The sequence below is a fragment of the Panthera pardus genome, unplaced genomic scaffold, assembly GCF_024362965.1.
Source record: "Panthera pardus isolate Hobbes unplaced genomic scaffold, ASM2436296v1 HiC_scaffold_10, whole genome shotgun sequence".
Classification (NCBI taxonomy): domain Eukaryota; kingdom Metazoa; phylum Chordata; class Mammalia; order Carnivora; family Felidae; genus Panthera; species Panthera pardus.
Window position 1 is genome coordinate 80,718,488 of NW_026526655.1, and position 13,276 is coordinate 80,731,763.

At 36.1% G+C, this 13,276-nt stretch overlaps 1 long non-coding RNA gene across 1 annotated transcript in view; it reads right to left on the reverse strand.

Annotated features, from left to right (window-relative positions):
* Nucleotides 1–1,384: 1,384 nt before the first annotated feature.
* The window catches only part of LOC128778814 (uncharacterized), a 147,125-nt gene continuing 135,233 nt past the window's right edge, over nt 1,385–13,276 (reverse strand). The window contains exons 2-3 of the long non-coding RNA XR_008424532.1: nt 9,390–9,526; nt 1,385–1,470 (exon numbers count right to left, since the gene is read on the reverse strand). This is a non-coding gene — a long non-coding RNA (uncharacterized LOC128778814). The remainder of the gene's footprint in view (nt 1,471–9,389; nt 9,527–13,276) is intronic.

Genomic DNA, 13,276 nt, shown 5'->3' on the forward strand with positions numbered 1-13,276 from the left:
ACAACAGTACTCCAGATGCCACTCAATCTATGTATTTTTAATAAATTGCAAATTTACTCTAACTGAATAATATAATTGATAAAATCACCATATCTTTGGACTTCAGTGAATTGTTTGTGTGATAGTGTTGTTTTTCATTACATGCCTGAATGAACTCATTAAGCTCAGAGTGAACAATAAGCCTAAAAAAGCACAAAGACAGTGTGCCTGAACCAGCAAGAAGCCCACATTTCAACCAGCACAGGATCTGGCAGGTCCGCTCTTTGAGGAGGATGTTCCAAGCATTGTATCTAAATTTCATATTTAAAAGGTGATTTAGCTTTTTGGTTTCCAGTGAGGAATGAGAGCTGCATATCCCTGATTATGAACATAAACCTGAGATAAGAAGATTTTTCAATTGAGAATTTACCTGTTTTTCAAGTTATCAACACTTTTTGCCTGCATTGTTTAAAAGCCTAAATTCATTTTCAAACCTCATTTTCCCTCAGATTGTGTATACTCTCACCTTCAAATAGCAATCACCATGTTCCTGGGAACTTCTGAGCCTCTTTCATTCTTTCTTTGTTGCCTAATAGCAAAGGCCATGCCCAGTTAGCCTGACAAGCACTCTGCACAAGGTTTTTGTAGCTACATTCCTATTGGAAAGATAGCCTCTGGGCCAGATTTGGCCGAGATAAAGAGTTCAAGGAAGGGTTCATTTTTCTGGGCTCCCAAGGTTAAAACAATATGCACTCATTAATTCATTTACCAAATATCTATTGAGTACTAGATATTCTGGGTTTAGGGGATAAAAAGTGACTAGAACAGACAAAGTTCCTGTTCCCGTGATCCTCACTTTGGTGGGGGTAAGAGAGGAGAGACAAATAATAAACAGAGTATTTACCATAATAGGTTTCTTTATAATATCTTATGTATGACATAATATAGTATTATAAAGTGCTAGAAAGAAGACATAAAGTGGTAAATGGAGTTGGAAATACTATCTTCTATAGAATGCTCTGTTCACCATTAATAATGTTTCTCCAGTATTCCTAATGCTCATCTTTTAGGAACACTGGAGTGTTATATTTACTCACATTTTAAAATCATTGACTTGCTTTAGCCAATGAAATATGAATAGAAATGACATGTCACTGTCAAGCTGGAGAATTTAGGAGCCACCACGCAATTCTCTAAGATGTTTCCTTCTGCTGTGGCAGAGCTTTAAGTCTCATGTTGAAAAAGTAGCAACTTCTAGTTTCTAGTCTGGCAAGTAAAAATCTTAGAAGCCATCACTTTCGTCCACACAATAAGAAAAAAAACTGAACCAAAAATCAACAACTCTTCTTAGATTCTACAGAGAATTGAGGTCACAGGGCAAAGAACTGTCCCCAAAATGGAAGAGACAGGTGGATATAGAGAATTGCCACTTACCGGAGCAGAAACCTCCAAGTAGGAACCTCCATCAGAACCGATATCAAGGTAGGAAACCTAAATGGTAATTGATAGAATTGCTGGAGCATCAATACGGACAAGTGAGAGAGTTTAAAAAAAACAACAACAAAAACAAAAACCCAGGATGCTCAGTTTTTAGAGAACAACTGCACTTCAGTGAGTTTTACCGATAGGAACTCTACCAGGTTCTCACAGTGATGATCAGGGAAAACTTCCCTGATATTTTCTAAACGGGAGAAGGAAAATGAGCCATTTTGAAATATACCCAGAGCAACCTGTTTTTATTCACAAGGCATGCCCTCAAGAGGAACTATTTTACCAGAGCCTAATTGACTTGAGTTTTACCAGGACTTAACTGACCTGGAAGAAGGAGAATACCCAACTCCATCCCCCTTTAGCTTTCCCACTTCAACTAACTAGCAGGTTGAAGGACTGAGAAGCACTTGTAAAGATCGCATCCCAGGGGCACAGCACAGGCTCATTAATGACCTAAACCAAAGTACAGAATTATGGAATGCTTTCCTTCCTCCCACATCCTATCATAGCATCAGGACGGCTCCTGTATAATATAAGTGGATACTATGGAAAGAAGTGCATGCCTCAGACTACATTTAGGAACTCTTTAGGGAAAACTGAAGACAAAAGGGGAGACAAAAACAAGGACACCAAGGAGGAAATTTTAGCCTCTGATACCTACAGCTACAGCAAACAATAATCACCACCTAACTTGTAGCCAAATAAATACAAAACCTCACACTAAATAAAGGTCTATTCCAGGCATACTAAAAGAAAAAGAAACACAGTTTGAAGAGACAGAGTAAGCATCAGAACAGATACAGACATAGCAGAAATGTGGGAATATTAGACTAGAATTTAAAGCAACTATGATTAATACGCTAAGAATTATACTGGGGAAAATGTACATCATGCAAGAAAACATGGGTAATGTAAGCAGAGATAAAAACCTTAAGAAAGAATCAAAAGGAAATGCTAGAAATCCAAACTAACAGAAATGAAAAATGCCTTTGATATGCTCATCAATGACTGGATATTTCCAAGGAAAGGATCAGTAAACATGAATAAATGTCAGTAGAAACTTCCAAAATGCAATGAGAAATGCAATGAGAAAAAGTAATAAAAAGATAGAACAGACTACCCAAAAACTGTGGGACAATTACAAAAGGTGTAACATATTAATGATAGGAATACTGGAAGGAGAAGAAAGAAACAGAAGAAATACTTCAAGCAATAATGACTGAGAATTTTCCAAAATTAATAATAGACACTAAACCAAAGGTCAAGAAATCTCAGAGAATACTAAGCAGAATAAATATGTGATAAAAAAATAAATACCTAAGCATATCATATTCAAATTGCAGAAAATCAAAGACAAAGAAAGAAAAAATATTGAAAGAAGCCAAAGAATAAAACACCTTACCTATAGGGGAGCAAGAATAAAAATTACATCAGACTTCTTCAGAAACCAGGCACACAAGAAGACAGTGAAGTGAAATATTTAAAATGTTAAAAAACAAAAAACCCAACCATCAACCTAGATCCAACCTATATCTAGCGAAATTTCCCTTCAAAAGTGAAGGAGAAGTAAGACTTCCTTAGACAAACAAAAATTGAGGACATTTGTCACCAGTAAACCTGCTTTCCAACACATGTAAAACAGAAATTCTTCAGAAAGGAGGAAAATGAGATGTCAGAAACTCAGATCTACATAAAGAAAGAAATAGTATTGGAGAAGGAATAAATGAAGGCAAAACAGTATCTTTTATTTTTCTTATTCTTAATTTATCTAACAGATAACAGTTTTTTCAAAATAATAATAGCAACAATGTGTTTGGTCATATAGCTTATGGATAAGTGAAGTGAATGACAGCAATTTCATAAGATAGGGAAGGAACTGAAAATATTCTATTATAAGGTACTTGTACTTGAAATGATATACAGTTATTTGAAAGTGGATTTGTATTAGTTGTAAATGTATATTGCAAACTTGAGTACTAAAAACATGTTAACAATAATTCAATTGATATGTTAAAAGAGGAATACATAGTAAAACCAGAGAAGGCAGAAAAAGAAGGAAGACCAAAACCAAAACAAAACAGAATAAAAGAATAAAATGAGGAACAAGGACAGTGTATAGAAAATAGAAAATAGTAACAAATATGGGATGTATTGATCCAACTATATCCATAATCACTTCAGCTATCAATGATCTAAATATACCAATTAAAAAACAGAGACTCACATATCAGATAAAAAATCCCACAAGACCCAACTATATATTATCTACAAGAAAGCCACTTTAAATATAAAGACACAAACATATTAAAAGTAAAGGGATGGGGGGAGTAAAGGAATAGAGAAATACATATTATGCTAATACTCATCAAAAAAAAAGATGAAATAATGTCATTACAAAACGTTGGAATCTCCATCTGTCTGGGTCCCTCATGCCCATGATGAGCAAAACTCTTCCTGATCCAAATTAGACATAGAGGGAAATGAAAAGCAAACTTTTTTTTCATTTTAAGTCATTGAATATGAGGATTGTTTTTTGGCATAGCAAAACCTAGCCTATCCTGACTAATCTAGGTAACCAGGAAGGAGCTCTCTGATAGGCACCTGAATGATGAGTGACAGATTCGTGGATATGCTGGGGCAGGAACCTCCAGGAAGGGGGATAAGAACAGAGGCCCTAAGGCAGGAGCATGCTGGAGTGTTCCAGGAACAGTTAAGAGCCCAGTGTGGCAGCAGAAAGCGAAATCTTTACTCAATCCTTACTCATTTTATTTTTTCTTCAGTGACAGCTGGAAAGTATATTCGTTTCCTACATAACAAATTGCTATAATCTTAAAACAACACAAATTCAATATCTTAACAATTTCTGTGGGTCGGGAGTCTGGGCATGCCATAGCTGGGTTCCCTGCTCACAGCCTTCTTAGGCTGAAAGGAAGATATTGGCAGGGGCTATGATCTCATCTGAGAATTGTGATCCTCTTCCCATCTCATTCAGGATGTTGGCAAAATTCATCTCCCTGTAGTTGTTGTACTGAGGTCCCTATTTTCTTGCTGCATGTCAGTCAAACATCAGTCAGAGCAATTGGAAGCTACCCACAGATCTTGGCCAAATGCACACCCTCTCCCCCGCTGCCCCTCCAACTCACAACATGGTTGCTTTCTTTCAGCACAGCAGGAAGATGTTGCACTGACATCAAATCTCTTTGACCTCTGGGAAGACCTAGACTCCTCTAAAGGTCTCACACCATTAGGTCAAGCCTACCTAGGAAAATCTCCCTTTTAACTCAGGTCAACCAATTTGGTACCTTAATTGCATCTAAAAAAATCCATTTTGCCGTATAACATTTTGAGAGTGAAATCCTGTCTTTCATATTCAAGGAAATATTATTGCAAATAATCACACAGAGTATGTACACGAAGGGGTGGGAAACTCTGGGGCCATCTTACAATTCTGTCTACCACAGGGAGCCATCTGATGATTTAGAGCAGCAGAGGGATACTATCTGTCTTATGTTGTTAAATGAATCACACTGGCTACTGGGTAAGGAATAGTCTGCGGTGGGACATGGATAGAAGCGGGGAGACCAGCAGAAGGTGATTGCAATTGCCCAGGAAAGAGATGATGGTATCTTGAGTTAAGGGTTAACAAGTAAGATAATAACATGAATTAAAACCAAATATTATATAGATTACCATTTCTAGGATATACCTACCAAATAATCAGTTCAATAATATATGCTCTAATCTTAGCACGATGTCAAATAAGCAACTAATTTTCAAGTATAAATTTTTTTTAATTTTTAAAAATTTTTTCTAATGTTTTCATTTATTTTTGAGAGAGAGAGAGAGAGAGAGAGGGAAAGGGGGGGGTGCAGAGAGAGGGAGACACAGAATCTGAAGCAAGCTCCAGGTTCTGAGCTGTCAGCACAGAGGCCAATGCGGGGCTCGGACTCACAGACCCCACGATCGTGACCTGAGCTGAAGTCAGACACTTCACCGACTGAGCTACCCAGGTGCCCCTCAAATATAATTTTTTAATGCTAAAATTTTATCAACAGTTCTTTGCCTACTGGGCTATGACATTTCTATCTAAAAAGTAAAGGCTGAGAAGCCAAAACTTAGACATTGTGCATCTGCATGTATCTGGCTCATTTTCACAAGCTTAAAACCCAACATATGCTGGCATTCATACAAAATAGGGTCTCCTTTCTCCTTTACAATGGGAACCTCAGGAACATTTTTAAACTTTTTAGTCATGGACATAGAGGGAATATATTGTCATGTGCTGGCTTCAGAGAAAACAAAAGTGTGATATTACTAATTATCCAAATGTAAAGACTCTCCCCTATGCTTCCCCCTGTCATGAAAGTACAATAGAAGTAGAAAGATCTGGAAGTCTGCTGCCAATGAGCTTATTCTATCAGTAGAGTAAACAATCTGATAATTCCTAAAGAAATCTATTCATTTAGCCCATAATTGCCCAAATATTTGAACACTGATTTTTTTAAACTTTACACTTATTAAAATTCCCCACATTATGGGAAATACTTTCAAATTATTTGGTTCCATTATGTCTCTGGCTCAGCATTTTTATTACATGTGTCATAATTTAGGTACTTATTTAGGTAATATAGAGAGTTTGGCTACAGCTAAAAAAAGCTAGAAAATTTTCTGGAATTGAGGAATTTGTTTAATTCTAAACAATTACAAGGGAGAACTTAGCTCTTGAAGAAGGAGAAAACTGAGCCAAATAAAGCCAGAAACAGACACAAAAATGTCTCCCCAGAATGAAAGGAAGATTTCCATTGGGAAAATGCCCTCATAACTGGAAATTAGCCTTCTCTTTTTGACAGCTAACTACTGTATTTTAAAACATTCTCTTTAGGATAACTGGAATAATTATGGCTATTGCATCCTTCTAATGGAGAAACGGCTCATGGAGAGATAAAGATGGAGACTAAGAAGGCTGAATGGTCCTATCTAATTAAAACCTGTCATGTAATTAAATATATTCCCAGCAATAGATGGGTCTCAGGCTAGTTTTCTGATAGGGAAACTGTAGTCCAAAGCATTAGTCACACAATCAAATGTTCTTGCTGTGTTTGGTCACAATTTTCTTTTTATGAAAACAGGACCCCAATTTTTCTATGCAAATTAGAACACTAATCTTCATAGACAGGATATCTTGTAAAAAGTACGTTATTCCCTTTTCTTTTTGAATATCTTGATGATCTTTGTAATACATAAACACCAAATTATAAATCTAGGCATCAATTATCCATTTTTTACATGCTTTCTCCATTTTACTGTTACAGGAACGACTTTGTCCCATCCTAAGACGATACCATGCAGTTTGAATTTTTAGATTCCTAAGTCCTGAAAATAACTGTGCTTCAATTTTAGCTTGTCTCACTGTGGCAGTCAAATCAAGTTAAAAATGCATGTACATATAAGAAGCTTTGACATCAAGATATCATTTGGCTATTAAACATTCATGGCACTGTGCTTTTCCAAGTATTGCCTGTTTATCCATATACAAGACACCAAGATTCAAAGTCTGTTGAAAATAAACATTCTGAAATAATTAATTATCTGCCACTGGCTTCATTCCCATTACAACCTTCACTTCCCCCAAGGTTAATACAGGCTGGTCCCAAGTTCAGGGCCTGGTGGTGTTCCTCATGCTCTTGTAGAACCATCCTGACAACTTCACTTAATCATATGGTATCTAGGCCCAGCTTAGCTTGACCAAGTGCTTGCTAAGTTTTCTTTGCTACAAGTAGCAGCAGCTACAAAGGTCTATCAAAAAGTATGTAGAGGAACTTAAGCTTTTCTCCAAATTCCAAAGCAACTACTCCCTTTTTGTGACTAAAAGGGAGGCTACAATGTTAGAACTATTTAAGAAAGTAAAACTGAGCCTTTAACCTCCACTTTCTTGAAGGCCTCCCTTTACAACCAGCCTGCTCCCACTGCTGCTGTGTTACTCAGAGTTAGACTGGGTGATTATATTTGTATGTGTGCAAGAGAGAGGAGGTCCTCAGTGCTGTGGAATGCTGTCCCTCTTGACTTTCCAGGAAAAGGGGCCTGTTCTCTAGCTCCATTACAATCACACTCACGTAAGATTCTAAAATATCTCCACTTGGCAGAGAAAGAGCTTATTAGGCCTCTCTGGTTTTTTCTTCTCTAGCAATCAGAAAGGTTCAGAAGAAACCTTTTGGTTATATCAAAATCCCAATTTGTCTCATTTATTTCTGTAGCCATCACAAAATCTCCATCAGTACAAGGTGATAACAATGAACTCTACTAGGTATACTGCATAAGCCCACATCTTAGTATGTGTCTGTGTGCTCTTTTATTTTCTTTATTATACAAGATAATGTCTTTCCTTTCTAGAAAGGAAAACCGAGCAAAACTTAGCCTAACACCTTTAATATAAGCAGGATGCTGCTACACAGTGTTCTCTTATATGAACAAAGATGTTTATCTGACTCAGAGTTTACTTCAGACTCTCTATTATTTGGCTACATAGGCAAAGATCCTTGCTATTCATTTACACAAATTGTCTGCTTTTATAGATAAGAACATTGATCAGTTAAGTGATTTACCTAAAATCCCATGACAGAGTAAGAACAAAGCAGGAATGGAAAACAATTTCCCTTACTACAGTTATATAATGTTTGTATTGCTGACCAATCCTGCTTCTAAGAGTTATTGAAGTACCTACCTTGAGAGCAAGAATCAAAAATGGAAAATCAGCACATTAATTTAGAAAATGGTCATAGTAATTTAGCTATTATTTGGGTGATGAATTATACGTAATTGCTTTGCAATGTTATAATTTTCTGGCTCTTTGAGAGAGGAGGCCCTTCACACAAAGAGATGGTGTGGCCTTACTGAAAGCTGAGGAACTTAGCACAAACTCTCAGACCCCAGATGACTCACTGGCAACACTAAATTGAACTTCCATGATAGACTGCCTGGTTGTTTTGCAACAGTGCACTAAACAGCACCGTAGGTGATAAAGATGGAACCAGTGTTCAAATCACAAGTGACAAAAAGATGCTGAATCATTTAAAAATAAATTTGTGGTATTTTTAAGATTTTTCCAGTCACAGTTCTTGGTTTAATTTCCTGAATTCAAACACATCGTGTTGACAATCTCTCAAACCTTGTTCAAGTAGTAAATAATCCTATTGAACAACAAATATTTTGTTTTCTGCATTTGATGTTCTTGTTTAATGAAGTGTGACATATTACCCAGGTGGTGTCAAGTCTGTGAAATACAAGGTGATATTTCTCTATATAATGGCAAATGATGTGGCATTAGCATGATCCTTTATTTGCAATTTTTTTTTCTCTGAATAAGATTACTTGCCTGCTTACTCAGGGGTGGTAAGATTGCTTTAAAAACATCCTGACTGTGATTATATACAACAAAAATTGACCTTCAGTAAGGCATTAGAGTAGGTTTTGCTCAGAAGACACATTAACAAAAGCCCCATTGTGGTGGTTGGGGAAAAATGCCATCAGTTCTTCCCACTTCATGCCGTCTATAATTTTTGCCATATAACTGCTGTACCCTTCTTCCATGAATGGGCTTTTTAGCATGTGACTTGCTTTGGCCAATGCATTGTGAATAGAGGCTTTAAATGGGCTTACACATCTGGGCTTGCTCTCTTGTCCTCTTTTCCATGATAAATTTGCCTTGACTAGCCTAATGGTCCCAGAAGGAGCATCAAAGTTATGTGGAAAGAGCCAATTCACAGATGCATAGGTCAGCTATTGAACTGCAGACAATAAAGTGGGCCCAGTCAGCAGCAAGCTGACCTCCCAAACACCCAAGCGTGTGAGTAAGCCCAGGTAAGCTCAGCAGAGACCCTAGTCTATTCCTGTTGATTCCAGAAATATAAATAAACACTTACTGTATGTCACCGAGGTTTTATGGCTCCTCATTACACAGCATAATTGTGGCAGGAGTTGAATGATCCATCTGTGGATCTCTTTGTTCCTCCACATCCCTTGACAATTCATATCCTAGGTCCCGCACTCAGACATCTTTCTGTCAAACAAGAAAGAAGAGTGTTATTCAGTAGTGGTCATGTTTCCAGCACTGTGGGAAGACACACAAGAAAAACAAAGCATGGTCCGTGTCCTCAAGAAATTTATAGTCTCACTGAGAAAAGAAATGCACATACTCCAAGAGATAATTTTTTTTATCATTGTATTTAACTAGGGGCCTCTTTCAGTTTTACTGGAGAGCTTTAATCAAAATGTATATGTTTTTAGTGCCAGCCAGTACTTACTGAATCTAAAAACTCTGGAGATTTGTCCCAGGGATATATATTTTAGAAAAGCTGTCCAGGAACTCCAATGCTCTCTCCTGGATAACAACCAAAGGTAAGGGCTAAATAAAAACACATACTGTATTTGTGTGTAAGTGCAGTAAGGTGTAAGAGAAAGATGAAGTCAGCAGATGCAGGAGTTGTTACAAAAGTGTTAATAGGTAGAATCTGAACAAGTTCTTAAAGAACCACAGGACTTAGATAAATAGAAAGAGGGGTGGGGATTCAAACAGAGAGAATATCATAGCTCTACAATGAAGATGGAAATTAATATGCATGGATAGAATAGAGATTTACTTATTTATGGATTTATTTATTCACCAAGAACTTCAGCATTGACCATGTGTCAAGCACTAGTCTGAGTTCTTTACAAATGTTAACTATCATAGCATCACTATGAGATAGGCACTGATATCATTCTCACTTCAAGCTGACCAGAGTGGAAAAATTCCTATACTCTCTAGCGAATGACTATGGGATCAATATTTGACAGAAAAATGCTAAATGTCTAGAATAATTCTTCTTTACAAAGAAACCTATAGAGAAATACCAAAGTCACTGCCCACTACCTGGAAACTAGACAATAATAAGAAAATTATATATTCTTATATATAAATATAATAATGATGATGATTAAGTAAATCAAGTTTTCTAGAGTATACATAGGTTGCAAAAAGGAAGATGATAAAAAGGTAAGGAGAGAGAATAAAACCATTTTATATATCAACTGTGGTTAGAATTTTGTTTTAAATAAAATTCTAGTAAAATAAGTTGATTCTAATAAAATAAGGTCATTCTTGCAGGAAAACGTATTCATGCTTTATTCCATTTTTGAAGACATGTGACCAAAGTCTTTTCTCAGTAAATGAAGAAGATCTGAGGATTTTTTTCTGAATATAACCAAATTCCTAAGCAAGGTAATTATCTGAACAGAGAACAATTGGAGTTGTATGGGTGTCCAAAGCATCACATTGAATTTGATGATATTTTGCTTTGTAGGGTATGTCTTTTCTTGTTACAGTAATAAGAAGTATTTTTTCTCCATATAAATAAGCTCTGAGGATCATTCTAACCTGCTTTGCATTCTGGAAATCTCTAGACATGAACACCTACTTATTGCTTTGTTACATCGTACTAAGAAGGTTGCAAATCCAGTCAGGTTTTGTATATACTTCTCTATTTTCCAGAGCACCTCCTAAGTCCTTTAAGTCCAACTGATTGATTTCTATCTGGAAATAAATATCTAATAATGAAAGAATTATAAATTTAATAGATATCACTTATGAATTTATAGTGCTAGAATGGTCATCTGTAAAGAAACATCAGATTCCAAGAAGAATTGCATTTAGAATAACTTAACCTGATACCTCTAACTTTTCTCTAACCATTCTCAGGGGAAAAAGAAGTTAACACAAGTTCTCCCAGTAACCCCTTCTCTGGGTTTTACATTCAGCTAACAAAATGCTATGGTAAAGAGTAGGTGAATAAAACTTGCAGTTTACCTCTTGATAACTGGATACTTTGAAGATATTTCTTTTTTGATACTTCAAGAGTTTTGAAAGCTAATCAAAGTATACAATGCTAATTTTTTTAAATGTTTATTTTTGATATATAGAGAGAGAGCAGGGGAGGGGCAGAGAGGGAGACAGAGGATCTGAAGCGGGCTCTGCACTGACAGCAGCAAGCCCAATGTGGGGCTTGAACTCATGAACCAGGAGATCATGACCTGAGCCAAAGTCTGACCCTCAACCACTGAGCCACCCAGGCGCCCCTATCATGCTAATTTTTAAATTAGCACCAATCACTTTATTTTCTCTGGAGGAAAATTCACATATAAATAAAAGATTGTTGGGATTGATTGACTCAAAACTTCTTTGGCTTTGTTTGCTTACAAATCCAGTTTTCATCCTTCTTTTGTCCTATGTCACTAGGATATTGACCCTGCAGACTGTGTTTCCAAGTCCTGGGTGTGCAGGCTTCTGGTCTTGACAAAGGAGATACTGTCAGGAGATGAGGGGTGAGGGCATGGTGGGAGAAATAGGAGAAATAGGATATTTTGCGCTCTTTTTTCCAAAGTAGTAATTCCAGTGGCATGAATTGCTGCAGCTTCTACTAGATAGTTAACGTTAGATGCCCTTGGCATCTAAGGTCTGGTGAGCTACCTCCCCTCCATTCATCCTATTCTTTTAAACCCAGGTATGGTAGCTGTTTCCTGCTGCTGCTGATTTTGCTGTTTCCTCCTTTCTCTGTTGGGTTTTTAGTTCTTCTGTCACCTATGTTATTAATTATCTGCAGTAAATGCCCTCTATTTGAAACTTAGAGTAGTTTCTGTCTTGCTGACTAAATTCTGACTGTTACAACAACCAGTAACCTGTTCCCAAAAAGGATTTGAGACAGCTTACAATACAGACAAAGGACCACCAGACCAAAAAAAGAAAAAAAAATTGAAATCTATCTAAATCAAGAGGTAAATATGGTAGTTAAATAGAAGTTTTGAAATGTATTAATTAAAACGTCTACTGTGTGCAATGGGATTCTTCTGTCAGCCATTTTCATCATCATGAACAAACAAAACCATCAACAAAACAAAAAGGCAACCTACCAAAAAGGAAAAAAATATTTGCAAATGATATACCCATTAAGGGGTGCAAAATATAAAAGAAATATAACTCAACATCAAAAAAATAATCTGATTAAAAAATGGGCAGAGGACCTGAATAGACATTTTTCCAAAGAAGACATACAGATGGCCAACCGACACATGAAAAGATGCTCAATATCACTAATCATTGGGGAAATACAAATTGAAACCAAAATGAGATATCACCTTACACCTGTAAGAATGACTAGAATAATAAAGACAAATAACAAGTGATGGAAAGGATGTGGAGAAAAAGGAACCCTTGCACTGTTGGTGGGAACGTAAATTGTTGTAGCCACTATAGAAGAAAACAGCACAGAGGTTCCTCAAAAAAGTTAAAAATAGAATTACCATATGATCCAGTAATTCCACTACTGGGTTATTTACCTAAAATAAACAAACATACTAATTTGAAAAGATAAATGCACCCCTACATTTATTGCAGCATTATTTATAACAGCCAAGGTATGGAAGAAACCTGAGTGCCCTTCCATAGATGAATGGATAGAGATGTGAGATATATACACACATATATACATACACAATGGAATATTAGTAATATATATGTATTATATATAAATTTGTAAATATAATATAAATATAAATATATAATATAAATTAATAAAATTTATAACTAAATACATACACACAATGGAATATTAGTAATAAAAGAAGAATGAGAATTTGCCATTTGCAACAACATGGATGGATCTAGAAAGTATAATGCTAAGTGAAATCAGTCAGAGAAAGTCAAATAATATATGATTTCACTCATGTGCAATTTAAGAAACAAAACAAATGAACAAATAAAGAACAAAAAACAAAA